Below are 14796 nucleotides of genomic sequence, written 5' to 3' on the forward strand. Positions count from 1 at the left end.
TGTCAAGACTGGCCCGTACGGGCAGGGGTACCTTTACCTTTACCTTTACCTTTACCTTTATATTCATTGAAAGCATACCTGCAGTATGAATTCCTCATGGAATTGCCTCTCTTCCAAAGCATTTGAGCTTGAGCTAGTGGCTAAGATACACTGGAAGCATTGTTGTGGTTTCTTTCCTTGACCCAGAGTGTTTCCACGCTGTCTGATTGTCAGGTGGAATTGAGTCACATACCGGCAAATTCAGGTTGCACAGTTATAGTTGGTTTTGAGGTCTTGCACAACCAACCTACTTCCCCCAGGGAACATGCAGTTGAATGTGTGGAATAACGGAATATCCCTGCAAACAGATCAGAATAAATTCTCATTTAAATAGCCAACTTCATCTAATTTCCCTGCAAACAAATCAGCACTAATGATCAGTAAACCTACCCTGGAAATGTTTCTTTAAGCACAGCTGAATTCAGCAGCAGAAGTTGCTCTGATCTGCAGGACTTGTTGGTTCCTCAAGGAGGCGCTCAAGATCTAATTATTAAATATAGTATAAAAAGCTTCCTTGCAGTTGGTTTTACTGAGCCATGCATGGCCAGAACCTTTAGATGTCACTTTCGTTTGGACCTTTTTATTCAAAGTTTGTCGTTTTTAGTTCTATTTAGCCACGACAGCCTTAATGCATCTCTCTTCATCCCTGCCTCCTTCTAGGAACCTCATTTGGAGAAATGAATCTAGTCATTTTCTCATTTAAGTATCAAAGCTATGGAAACTGTTCAGCTCTGTTCATAATTTGGCCTTCTGGGTTTCCCTGACAACCAGAAACATATTTCCTTCCTGCCCCCCCCCTTTCCTTTTTACTAATAATGTAAATTCACAATATGTTCTTATCTCTTATTCAACAGCAGGAGAGTAACACTGCTTTTCTTGGCTATTTCTTGTTCTGAGAATAGTTTGGGATTTGGGGCAGATACAAAAAACAAAACAAAAACCATAGTATCTAAGTTAAATAACCCTCCTCGTTGAATAGCACCATTCTGTCAGTTGCTGAAAGCTGAAGGTGCCTCATCAGAAAGTTACTCCTTTGCAGCTGAACTATGAGGGATCACAGCTCTGCCCTTCGTGTATGGAGGCCTTATTCAAAATCTCAACTATAAACATAACTGCTTATCCTAATATTAAATTGCAATGGTGCAAAGGAATAGTATGTGTCTAGCTCACCCTTAGGATTTTTTAAATCCTTCGCAGCATGTGAGTGGAATACAATTTTCTCTCATTAAAAAAAAAAAAAATCCAGATTACACTTTAAAAAATCACTTTCTGGACTCTCACAGGGGACTTGAAAATACTTTCTGGAGCTTGCCTGATCCTCCCTGTTTAATACGCTCTGTAATTTTTGCACCTTCTGATATTGCAACTCTTATTCGACAGCCAAAGATGGAGGGACCCTGAGGTCAATCCATCATTAAATAAAACTTCCAGGAAAATATAATCACCTGCCAGCAACCCAAGAGCTGCCATGTCCAGTGTTTGTTTGATATTACATATAACATAATCAGCACTGGGAGACCATCCAATCGGAGGCTCACGTCATGATACATACACTTTACTTCATTCTGAAGTGACATAGGTTAGAGCTGACATATTTACCAGCACTTCTCAGAGAGTAATCGCCATCGTGAATTTGAAGTCACTGAATTGTTTATCTCTCACTGATAACCTACAAGCCAGCACAATTCTATGTGTGTTTACTCAGAAGGAAGCTCCATCATTCAATGGGGCTTACTCCCAGAAAACTGGGCAGTGTTAGTAACATTCAAACCATTTCTGAGTCCCTGTTTTCTGGGATGCTAGAAATGTTTCTCTCTCTCTCTCTCTCTCTCTCTCTCTCTCTCTCTCTGTGTGTGTGTGTGTGTCTGTGTGTCTGTGTCAGCATTGAGCTACATCCTTTCATTGGCTCCTTGAAAGTGTCCCTATTTTTATATAGCCTGTAAGAGCTGGGCTGTTCATTATGGTCACCCTTGAAATTATCATCACTGTAACAAATTTTCAGTGCACTCAGCTAAAACATTTAGCATCATTCTCAATATGAAGTGGGGACATGACATAACATAGCGAGTTTACTCACATCTTCCACTGACCACCAATGTTAGTATCAATAGGGAAGATTATCTTCCTTTCCAATGAGCTAAAACAGAATCTCTCTCTCTCTCTCTCTCTCTCTCTCTCTCTCTCTCTCACACACACACACACACACACACACATTCTCAAAGTGGTCTCTCAGTTTCATCTATTATGGCGACACCTTTACACAGGCAGCATTTGAAGAGCATCTCCAGCTCTACAATTCTATGAATCTATGCTAGCTTTAAAGGACTATGGTCCAAGATTTAGGATTAGTTGATGGAAATTAATATGTAGAACCTGTCCAGTTACACCATGGCCCGAACCAGTAGCATTTGCATGAACAAAACGATGTCCAGTTAGATCAACAATGTAAATGGAAAAATGGCCTTGAAGTTTTAATTGATGTCACTATCAAAATAACTGTTACCAAAGTTTGCAGTAGGTAGATTTCTTCTGCATGGGGTTGGAATAGATTACATTGAGGTCTCTTCCCAACCCTATGATTCCAAGAGAGAATAAGAGCTGAATCTGAAAAAGAGGACTTTCACACCACATTTTGCAATTTATTCTCTTCCCTCTTTCCTCTTTCCCCCCTTTTTCTTTTTTACTGCAATGTAGGGCATTTTTGCTGCAGCAACAGGAGAGGGAAATGCCTTTGCCTTTTCGGCATTGGTCTACATACTTCTGTTACTTAGCAACAGCAGGGACCAAAAAGAAAGCCAAAGGATTCATAATTGCAAGTGCTTGCTGGAGGCTGAGAAAATGGAACAAGCCTGACACTCTTCATGTTGCATTTCTGCCAGCTGGAGACCAGAGTGTCCATACTTACACAGCCTCGTTAAAAGTTGCCTATAGAATTAGACGTTTAAAAACTACTGATGGCTGTTGATCAATCAGGAAAGACTGAGCCTCATCCTGCCAAATGTTCATTTCTCTATTTTCCCCCTTATAAGCACTTAACTGTGGCTTTAAAAATACACCTATCAAGTATCGCTGCAGAACTTTTGATTTGCAGCAGTGCCTCTTGTTTTCTCATTCTGACTGCGGTTGCTGACGGTATTAATTTACTCAGGAAGGTGGTCTCACCTGGTGCTGCTGGCTGAAAAGAATTTCACTTTGCCTTCCCACAAAGGAAAACATTCCTTGCCAGCTAAACAGCTGTGGTTGCAGAGTCGTGCATAGGTCCTGCTGAAATCAAAATGTATATGGAAAGTAACGGTGGTAAGGATGCAAGCTCACATTAGATGGATTCTGAGTGGAGTCCAGGAAGCTCCTTTCTAGGGATAGGGCCTGAAAGAGATACACAGTTTTATGAACTTTTTTCTGCTTTCATTCATAATGCAAACATTTGGCACCAGTTCTATCTGCAGCCTACAAAGCTTCATGAACTTTTGTGTTTCATCTATATAGGATTGCTTTGTTCATTTCTATTCTTCAAAAGCTTCGTTTGTCTGCTTTAGTGTTCTAAGAACGAAATATTTCTCAGTGTCTAAAGAAAGTCATTCCTTCCACATTTCTTCTGTTAAACCTATCTCTCCCCCCCCCATTCACTGACATGGGCCAAATAACAGATTCATTTGGAAGTTAATGGCATGCACTATGCAAACAAGTGCATGCATCTTGCCCATAAACCACAGGGTGAGATTCAGAGGGATTTTTAACAGTATAATTCAGCAATGCCTCATCACTTTGCCTTTTTCCAAACAGTATAAAGGGCAACAGAACTTTAAAAAAATAAAAATAATGGGGCATGTATACTAACTGGGACAGTGGTGAGTAATGTGTCTATAAATGGGTTCAGCCGAGGAGTAAACATCACATGGTCTCTGGCTTAGATTCTTGTTGAGTGGGAAACATTTCATGCATCTTTGGGCATACAGCACACAATTGCTTGTTCTCCGCTGGAAATATTTAAAGAACCTTAGCCTAATCCCAGTCATGTAAAGGCCGTGAGTGAGGTCGCAAGGACAAAGCGCTTGAAAGCACTGCTATACTAAGCACTGCTAATACAACGTCCACCATCTCCCTTTGCGTGTATGAATCTTAAGTCAGTGTTTAATTACATGACAGACACAGCCAGCCAAGACATCTAGCCTGCAAGTAATCTACCCCTTTGCTTGAGATTCCCAGCACTGATGATTTCATTATACGTGGCTTCTCAAATGAGGTGCAGCAGATGGAAGTTTCAAATCTGCATTATTAAACTCCAATGCATATGCTTTTCTTTTAAGAGAAGCAGATTTCAGCAATAACTGGAGAATACTGCCCTGTTATTGTTTTTAAATTGCCACTGACAAATTAATATACAGTACTTGAGCTCAGTTGGTTAGAGCATGGTTCAATCCCCATATGGCTCGAACAGCTGCATATTGCTGTACTGCAGAGGCTTGGACTAGATGCTCCTCAAGGTCCCTCCCAACTCTACAATTCTGTGATTTCTATGTTTCAGAAGAGTCATATTTCCTTAAAAGGATATGGCATTGTGTATTTCTGGGGGAACATTGCCAGGACCACATGCTGCCTTGGCTGCATGTGCTAGTTCTCTGCGTGGAACTGGCTTGCACAGCCAAACTGAGCAGTACTTACCCTGAGCAAGAGTTAAACCCTGCAACATTGGCTGTGTGCTCCAGTTTCTTCCATGGAGCCAGCGCCCACAGCCAACACATAATCGAACCCTCAGCTGATGTCAGCCACCCATCGAAGTGATGTCATCTGATTGACAGGTGAGTGGGGTTTTGAGGACAGGGCCTCATGGGCAAATTAGGAACCCTCCAGCAGACAGTGGAAATGACTCAAATATTGCTGGGAGTAAGGCTGCTGCCTTGAAATGGGATGCTAACAAGACACAAGGCATAGCAACCAAGCAAAGATAATACAGTATAATAAAATATATGTAATATATAAAACATACATACACACGTGACATATATCTCAGACCATGAGGCTAGATTCACAGACTTTCCTGTATGCCTTTTTCTGGTTCAGTTTTGAGGCTCTGGATTGATATAATTACGTACAAAACCCTGACCCAGAATCAGGTCGTCTACAAATGATTTAGCACCAGGTTCCCATGAACAATGCTGTAATGGAAAAATGAGAAAAGCTTTTGTTATGTCAAAGTGTATTTTGGGGCATCAGTTTGCTGGTATGCTGCTATGCATTAATGAAATAATAAAAGGAAGCCCTCAGATACATGGTTATTATAGATATAATCTAACTGATCCTGAAGTTCTGGATATTTATCAAGACAGCACTATTTGATGCTGCCATTTGTTAATTGTGATGGTGATGGAGAGACAAAGTCTCATACCTAGAACTTAACTAGTAGAAATTTAAAAGTGGCCCACTTTCTCTTCCAAAGGGAAGAGAATCTAGATAGTTCTACATTTACTTAGTATAGAAATAATTCAGCATAATTATCTGCTTTCTAGATTAAGATTCTTTGACCTATTTGCACTTCGATCCTATTCATACTTAACTGGGAGTGCAGTATTACCTCAGGTTACGAATGCTGCCGGTTGCGCGTTTTCGGGTTGCGGACCACACCGAACCCAGAAGTACCGGAACGGGTTACTTTCGGGTTTCGGCACTCACGCATGCACAGAAACACAAAATGACGCCATGCACAGAAGCGCCAAACCGAATCACACGCATGCGCAGACGCGGCGCTGCGGGTTGCGAACACGCCTCCCGCACAGATCACGTTCACAACCCAAGGTATGACTGTAATTACCATTGAACTCAATAGGATGAGTAGATCGTGATAGGATTGCACTCTTAAGCCTATTAAACAACACAAAATGCTTATTAATAGATGCACCCTATGCTGTTTATATTTTATATATAGCACACACTACACTCTGCGCTGGCAACTTTTCGCATTAATTGTTATCAAAATAGTTTACTGGCTCTTTGGGGCACATGATGTTCTTAACAGTAAGACTACAGTATTGAGCTAATAGGCACTGTGCACTTAAAACTGAGGACAAGCTCTTGCCGGTTTCAGTGTCATTTCATCCACCCACAGTTGCAAAGCTCACTCTTTAGGAGAGGAACAGCGAAGGAACATTTCCAAACGAAACTGCAGGGAGAATTTGTGTAGGCAGAGTGTAATTACTCAGATTGGAATGCAAGTACACTTGTGTACTCAGAATATCTCCAGCAAAACTTTAGAAGTTTCATATGTTCTTTTGCCTTCCTTATCAACAGCAGCTTTCAGCCATAAGATTTTTATTTTTTTTTAGAGTAGATGTTCTTAGGTGTTTTAATTGGTTTGTTGTTTGTGCATTTGCCATCCTGAGCTCCTTTTGAGAGGAAGGGAAGGATATAAATTGAATATCACAATCATATATATATATATATATATATATATATATATATATAGCATAATTAAGGCCAGCTCTACTGTTGGGGAGAGTGAGCCAGCTGCCTCAATTGACAGGTGCTGGTTGGTGAGTGGCAATAAAATGTTGGGGGGACAGTGATGTGTGTGTCACATGAGCTCATATAGGGCCCCTAAGCCCTATATGATTTTGTCTCTCCACCATTGTTGTAATAAGATCCAACTGTCGTGGAATGGGTGAGTGTCATCTTTTCCTTGCCGCCTCAGGTAGCAAACATGGTATCAGACTAGGACCACAGAGACCCAGGTTCAATTTGCAATACAGCCATGAAGTTAGTTTTGGTGATCTTGGGCCAGTTTACCTTTGTCAGCTTAACCTATCTCTCAAGATGTTAATAGTGGTAGGGTGAGAAAACTATGTCCCCCCACCCTCGAACTCCTTGGAGCATAGTTAGGACAAAAATAATCACTGAAGGTAGTATGTCTGATCCACCAAGCTATCTACATTCAGACATCTGGGAATGTGCCAGAAACAGCTCCCAATCCCTGAATGTTCTGAGCAGACATTTTCAGAACTTCCTTTGCATTTCTTGCTAATTGGGCCAATGAGACCTATAGCCCAATCAGAAACAGGCTACTTTAAATTCATATGGGGAGTTCTGTAAATTGTGACCCAATGCATTCTCCAGCCATGTATTGTGATCGTCTGGGGATTCCACAAGCTGTCCCAGCCAATAAGCATAAAAGGAGGCTTATCAAGTCCCTGAAGGATCACCCTATGTGTGGGGTGGATTACATTTAATTTTGTGGATCACAGGTTGCACAGAGATGGAATACAGCAAATTTTCTCCAGCCTTTGAGTGCAGTTGGAACGAAGGATGATCCCAACAGATATAAAATGTTGTCAAAAGTTAGTGAAAGAGATGCATAAATCAGAAGAAATGTTGGGTTGACAAATAATTTTTCCTTTGGATGGATGGTGCAAGTTGATAATGCATAAGGAAGAGCAGAGATTTTTATAGGACTTGTTAGTATATGCCCTGCTTTTGCTGATACACTGGATCATTATATTGTGAACAATTTGTTATTGAAATGTCCCCTCTCACTTTCTCTTTTCATTTTTAGTATAAACTTGATAAAATATTCACAAAAATCCACTCACGGTCCAATCCACCTGTGCACAAACAGCAGCTAAAACTGATTTTCTAAAAGGTTTCAGATACTATCTGAGAAGAGGGGGAAATATCTGAAAGAAGAAGAGTGTGGATAAGCCAGGGACAGGGTAGTTAGAGACAGTATGCCTCTGGGTAGGAGTTTATGGACACCACAGGAGACAGATGTTGCACTTTGGTCCTGTTTCTAAGTCTTCCCATAGGCATCTGGTTGGCCACTATGAAAACAGGATGCTGGACCAGATGGGCCACGGGCCTAATCCAGCAAAGCTCTTAGTATGGTCTCATGGTCCAGCTCCCCACCCATGTCTCCCTTTGATGCGAAAATTAGAGACAGCTTTAAAAATGAACAGGGCTGGCATGTGAATAAACATATCTGCCTCCCCTGCTACCCCACCACCCACCATGTCTAGCTAAGTCCGCACAATATCATAGCAAACAATCCAATGAGAGCATAAAGCAAAATGACTCAGTGGGTTTTGGTCTACAAGTCTCATTGGCCCCAATCCAGGGATGGGCAAGCACAATAAATGTGACTAGTAACACATTAAGAAACTATGTGCATTTCTCATCCATATTGAGAAATGGGTGGGTATGGTCTTGTGGGACTGTACCAACATACAAGTGTGTTGGTTGGGTTACCCATCTTTAATAGCACCCTCTTTCAGTACAAGGCTGATCTGTAGACTTTCTTCCCCCACATAGCAGGAGCTTGTGAAGGTTTTATGTGACTCATGATGTTTGTCTCTATGCATAAGAATATATTGCCCTTTAGAATTCCCATGTATTTCCTCCAAAAATGCAAATGAATCTCGTTTGGATTTTATTTTGCAGGTCTGCCAAGACGCATATGGAGAAGCTAAATTGATTGTAATGAAGAAAGTTCACTGCAATAGTTTATATATTTATATGATGATTGTGAGCATCCTAAATACAAGAAACGTCATAGGAATATTTGCACATTTATGGACTTTCTTGTTATTGGTTTTGATTACCGCAGAGCATATGGATTATATTAGCCGCACCAAAGCATATGTGTACATATACATGAAGTGAATTTGATCATACAATTAGAGATAAATGTAGTATTATTTTAAAAGTAGAATTGAAATAAAACATTTTTTTTCAGAAAACAAACATTCATTTTATTCGCTTTTCTGAATATGCTCAAAAGAGCATGGTAATAAATATCATAGATCTGCCGAGTATATGCATATAAAGGTTAACATTCCATATACAATGTGTGCGCTACAGAAGAAGCACTTTTTGGTCCTATAAATGCCAATAGGAAAGCTAAATGCACAGTTAAATTTTCTCATGGAAACCAGTGGCCCTTAAATATTGCTAACTTTATTGTGCCCAATAAACATTTTATTTTCCTTAACACCCAAAAGCAGTGTCTAGAATTATTTAACATGGATAACATTTTGCTGCTTAAATAAAAAAATCTAACGGCAAAATTGATGAAATACTATACGATGAAATTAATTGCCTGTGTTTTGAATGTATAAAATATCCATAACCTCAGGTAATGAGCCCACAAGAAGGAGCAGCTTCTGTGGCAGATCAGGGACCACAGGTTCCCCAGCATCCACATTCAAATGTACACCTGAATACCAATGTCATCTAGCCCAATTTTCTATGCTATTTTATGCATCAGGGGATCAACTTTCAGACTTGAAGTGACAGTAAATAACAGAGTATTGGAAATTCCATGGCTAAATGGTGGAGACTTGCACACACTAGTTTAATCCCTGATATATCCAATATTAAAGGATTGCAGGGAGAAACTTCTGCCAGAGTACTTGTAGGGCCAACTAAAGTTTGCAGCACTGGATTAAATAGATCAGTGTTTTCCAAGCTTCCCACCATGGACCACTTGAAAAATGCTGTTGGTCTTGGTGGACCACATAAGGATTTTTCAGCCTGCTGCACAAATTGTAATGCACTGTGCTAAACGCTGTATAATTTTTAAATTGTATTTTGTTGCTTCTTTTATTTTTAATATATTGTATTTTATTATATCACATTCAAATTATACTGTTCTTCACAGACTGACCACCTGCATGAAGCTCATAGTCCACTAGTGGACTGGTGGTCCACAGACAACAGTTTGTGACCCTCTGAAATAGATCCCTGCTTTAGCTTCAGAGTTTCATAAGCAAACCCTTTACTGCGGAATTATTACATTGGCAAACAGGTAAAAACATTTTAAGTCCTCAGGGATGAAGAAACAGGGATGTTGAATAGAAAGACATCTGTTTCTGGAAATAGAACTCTGTGGTCAAAGGCAGTTATTACAGTTTGTGTCTAAAAAGAACCCTGACCCTACTAACAACAGGAAGGTTTCTCCGGGTTACAATTTTAAGACCAGATCCTTAATCACAAATAGAATGCAAACATTTTTTCATACTGTAACAGTAAGTGCATGATCAGAAGATTCTTGTGTACAACCATTGCCCCACCTATTTCCTTCAAATTAAGTTCTGTAACAAGAGTTTACATAAAGCAGGGATTGCCAATGTGGTGCCCTCCAGATGTTGTTGGACTACAAATCCCATGACCCCCAGTGAGCATGGCCCAATAATCAGGGATTATGACAGCAGTATCTGGTAGTCCAGCAATATCTGGAAGACACCATGTTGGCTCCCCCTGACATAAGGCTTCAGATCCAACTTCATTAGCAGGTGGTTTAGCAAGTGGCTTTGGAACTGTCCATGGTCCTAAACGCTTTTTTTTTTTTTTACTTATGAGAGTTCTGACTACAGAACTGCACTGGAGATCAAGAATAGCTAAATAAATAAACAAACACTTCCCTCTGTCTTCCACTGAGGGAAAACTTACCAAGTGACACCTTCCTCTCTGGAGTAGAAAATTCATCCAACTGATTAATTCATGCAGACACTTTCTCCCAGTGGCTGACAGAACATCAAACTAGGCATGATAAAATGATCTGCTGCATTCTTTATCCAGGAATAATTTCTACCATCTATCTGTATCTGTTTTAAAAAAGGGGAAATTGTTTTTCATTTACTAGAATGAAACTAGAATAATAGGCTTGATGCCAAAGATCCTTCTTCTATGTTTGTAGTTTTGCTCCCCCATCTTAAGCTGCTTCCCACACCCCAAAAAATAGCTCCAGAGGATTGGGATACCCCCCGGGACATCTTTTCAGAGTGAGATGGACTGCAGAGGGGAGGAATACAAGACTGGCACTTTCCCAAGCCCCCTGGCACAAACAGAAGCATTTCTATTCAAGTCAGAGCAGAACATTGGATCAAATACACTGTTCAAAATAATACTGATAGCATTTGCCACATGCTATGCAGAAAAGCAAACATCTGATGCTTTCAGACAACAACCAAAAATGATTTATTCTAGCGAATGCTTGGTTGACTGACAGGATTCTTTCCTACCCTTCACCATAAGGTCCCAGGGAAGGTTACAACAATATAAAAATGCTAGACTATTCAAGTGCAAGCCTGATTCACTGCCATGTATGAAATATGTATTTCCCGTTCAGTGGACTGCCTTCTTCTGAAGAGATAGGTATGTTGGGGGACTTTGATTCCTACGTTAAGGAGAGCAAATTTTCCAAACACCAGTTTCTGATGCTGCTCTAATGAAGTTACTTTTCCATTAATAAATATTGCTCCTCACAGCTACTATTAGCCCCACAAAACCAACTTTCATGGACACCAGTTTATGTTCCCTGTCCCACCAAACGTCAAATAAGAATGAGGGTCAATTTTTGTCATTACCACCATGTGAGAGGAAATGCACAGAGTTCACCTTGCCTCTTCTTGTGCCTGCTATTCTTATTCTTTTATTCTTCTTACTGAAAAAATATTTACAAGAATTGTAATGGCAAGTTCAAAACCACATTTCATTTGGTCATAACTTATTACACTGATCCTTCTTAATTATTTAATAAATGGAAACCAGCCCAAATGTACTTTTTGTCTCCCTTCATTAATCTCTGTATAATTAGTTAATTTGGACATGGAGATCAGGCTTGCATAGCTGGTACCTTGCCTCCCTCCCCCCATGCTTTCCACAACTTGCCAATAACCACCCACTTTATTTACAGAAGTATCTTCATTACTCCAAATGTATTGACTCACTCTAATCCAAGCCCCATTTAGCCAAGCAGCTCTTAACTTTCTCACATTCATAATTTAAGAACATCTCATTAATTTTTGATGCCAGACCATTTTTTTTGTTCCAGCTACAGCGACTTCTTTAAGGGGCATTAATGTTTGTGTTTAAAAAATTGCAGTTGCAAAAAAACCTCCAACCGTAGGGCTCTGATTCCCATTTTGATGCTAATGATTTCATCAAAGAATCCTAGATAAACCAAGTATAAATATCTAAAAGTGATGAATTGCCTCTGATTGGTCCCTTGAATAATTTATAGCCCCCATTTTTGTGGGGGAAGATCATTAAAAATTTCAGGGTTAATCTGCGCCAAGCTTAGTCTCTAATTACTGCACAGATTACATCTTTTTTTCTAAATTCCTGATGGAAAAGAGGGACAATTGAATTAACCCCCCTCCCTTTAAACTCTGCAGTTTGTTACTGCCTTGGCTGTAGTCACTATCCTGTTCCATGCCCATTCATTCACTCATTCTCTTTTTTTAATGCTCAAGGTTATTTAGGATGAATTGAAGCACGCTGTTCTTTTTCTCTTTAGCTAGGCTTGGCCTAGCAAATTATCTCTCCCGAGGTCACTTAACACTTCTAAATGTCACACAGCCATGAAAGCGCATGTGACTTGGAGCATCTGCAAGCTGCCCACATGCCCAAATGATACATGAGTGACTCAGTCTCTAAATTTTGTTGGCACCATAGTATTCTCATTCTTCTTTCCTGCATGTATGGTGTGGCCTTACACTAGGATGTAAGGATAGAGCTTTGCTCAAAATCTGGCACCCTCTGTAAGCAATATTCTCAGCCTGTTTGAGTAGTGGGACTAGTAGCATGAAAGCATACTGTATACCAGTGGTTGACAATATGATGCTCTCCAGGCATTGTTGGACTATGGTTTCCATTGTACCTGACCAAGGACCATAGTGGCTGGGGCTCATGGGAGTTGTGGTCCTGCAACATCTGGAAGGCACGATTTTTCCTATCTCTGCTATATACACTATAAAGAGAACCAGTGTGATGTAGTGGCTTGAGTGCTAGACTAGGCTCTGGAAGACCAGGGTTCAAATGCCTGTTCAGCCATAAAACTCACTGGGTGACTTTGATCCGGTCAGAGTCTCTTAGCCTAACTTATCTCAAAGGGTTGTTGTGAGGATAACATGAAAAGAGGTTGATTCATGTACACTACCTTGAGGTCCTTGGAGGAAAGGAAGGATACAAATGTAATTTTAAAATCTAAAGGAGGAGTGGCAGATCTATGGTCCTTCAGATGGTCTCATCAGTCCCAGACAGCATAACCAAAGGTCAGGGATTATGGAAGTAGTAGTCCAGCAACATCTGGAAGTCCACAGGTTAGCCAACCCAGCTTTAAAGTCTTACTTCTTTCCCTCCAAAAGAAAGACTTCTTTCCCTTCAAAAGCCTAAGAGTTAATAAAGGTCAGTAATGGGCTTGAGACTATCCCAGGAGTTGAAAGAAAAGTCACAAGCGCACAGGTCAACCCAATTTTTGGAGCTGTTTCCCCTTTCAGATAATAAGGCATGCCATAACAAAAAAGAAGTATACTTGAGCTTCTCATTGATTTTATAATATGAATGCGACACATTATTAATGTTGTAAGAGGAAGTGACTAGTTTGCATAGATGATTTTCCTCTTTATTTACAATGTCAAGCAAGTATAACAAATTGAAATGCTTTACTTGACTATTTTATTATCTTCTTAATTATACTATTTTAAATGTGTGTTTTATATTTGACTTCCTGTAGTTTTTTAAAAAAATGTTTAAGAATTTTTTTTTGTTAACTTGGCTGCGTTAAGTTGTTGACATCAATGTTTTGATTTTAAAACATTTAAGATAATATTTTAATTTCTTGTTAATTATGTTGCTTTGAATGTATACTTTACATTTGACTTTCTTCAGTAACATTTATTCTGGATTGTTTTATTTGATGTTTTAAGGTGTTGTAAACCACTTTGAGATTTCCTCCCCCCTTAAAAATATAAAGCAGTATAGAAATAAAATGAACAGCAGCAGCAACAACAACAACAGGTTAACAAGGAGAAGAGGAAAGTGAAATTGAAGGCATTTGCTGTTGGATGCCAGATACTGACCCCTGAAGGAAATTAAGCAGACTGCTTTCAGTTAATTTGTAGGTGGCAGAAATATGAAACTGGTTGAGTTAGTTGAGCAAACTTTTAGAGCCATTTTCCACCATTATATGCTAATTAGATTCCACCCCCCCCCCCAAATTGCCAGGTATAAATGATATAACCATGCAAAAGTTGCATCTTTGCAACATGTAAGATGGACATAATTTAACTGACCACATTTTGTGATAAATGTTGCCTGGAAGATTTTTATACAAAACTAGAAGTAATATTTTGGAAAAGACTTAGGAAATTATATTGGATCTTGTGTACCAACAGGATTCCCTCATTTATGTGAACTCTTCTGCTTGTAAACAATCCATGAAAGCCCCTGGATCTGTTGTACAATGTGCACAAGGGCCATTGGCACGCCACTGGCACAGATGAGATGCCATGAGACAAGCCACCCCACCAAACTCCATGTAGGCACACATAGTTTGCTTTGCTCCTGTTTTCCACTTCCAGCTTCTGAGCTGTTATCTATAACTTCTAATAATAGTTTCAAGACCCAAGGTCTGTTGAAATCATTTAATGACTGTTTTGTAACTACTGCTTTTGATTTCAGAAAGAAATAGCAGGAAAAAAGAAATGGTGGCCTTAAGTCACTTGCAGGTGTTAATGTTTCATTTTCCTTTATTGGAGGGTATAATTAGGCAGCCCTAGAAGGCATCCTGGGGTTCCTTTGTGGGGCTGTTCTGTGTGGGAGAGTGCATTTGTTTTCCTTTTCCTTTGTGGTAACCTTTCTGAAAAGTTTCATTTAGCTAATTTGACAGAAACCACTTATAAAAAAACCAAATGTAACAAAACTCCTGATAAGTCTAAAATTCACTCTCAGATGACAGCATGTACAAATCCAGTTGCAGGGATTTGATGT

General features: G+C 39.7%; 2 protein-coding genes across 5 annotated transcripts in view; one reads left to right on the forward strand and one right to left on the reverse strand.

The window, feature by feature from the left end:
- The window catches only part of SMPX (small muscle protein X-linked), a 33075-nt gene extending 24053 nt beyond the window's left edge, over positions 1 to 9022 (forward strand). For 3 of the 4 annotated variants that reach the window (XM_081001684.1, XM_081001683.1, XM_081001686.1), the window contains exon 5: positions 8464 to 9022. The gene's annotated coding sequence lies outside the window, so the exon portion shown is untranslated. Of the gene's footprint in view, positions 1 to 2733; positions 3122 to 8463 lie in introns of those variants that run through there. The other variant, XM_081001685.1, reaches the window with a different exon arrangement.
- CNKSR2 (connector enhancer of kinase suppressor of Ras 2) overlaps positions 1 to 14796 on the reverse strand; it is a 183044-nt gene that overhangs the window by 23745 nt on the left and 144503 nt on the right. The window contains exons 25-29 of the mRNA XM_081001590.1: positions 11391 to 11467; positions 10474 to 10628; positions 5031 to 5195; positions 3202 to 3405; positions 79 to 337 (exon numbers count right to left, since the gene is read on the reverse strand). The gene's annotated coding sequence lies outside the window, so the exon portion shown is untranslated. The remainder of the gene's footprint in view (positions 1 to 78; positions 338 to 3201; positions 3406 to 5030; positions 5196 to 10473; positions 10629 to 11390; positions 11468 to 14796) is intronic.

The sequence above is a fragment of the Podarcis pityusensis genome (genome assembly GCF_964106645.2).
Source record: "Podarcis pityusensis genome assembly, chromosome: 4".
Classification (NCBI taxonomy): Eukaryota; Metazoa; Chordata; class Lepidosauria; order Squamata; family Lacertidae; genus Podarcis; species Podarcis pityusensis.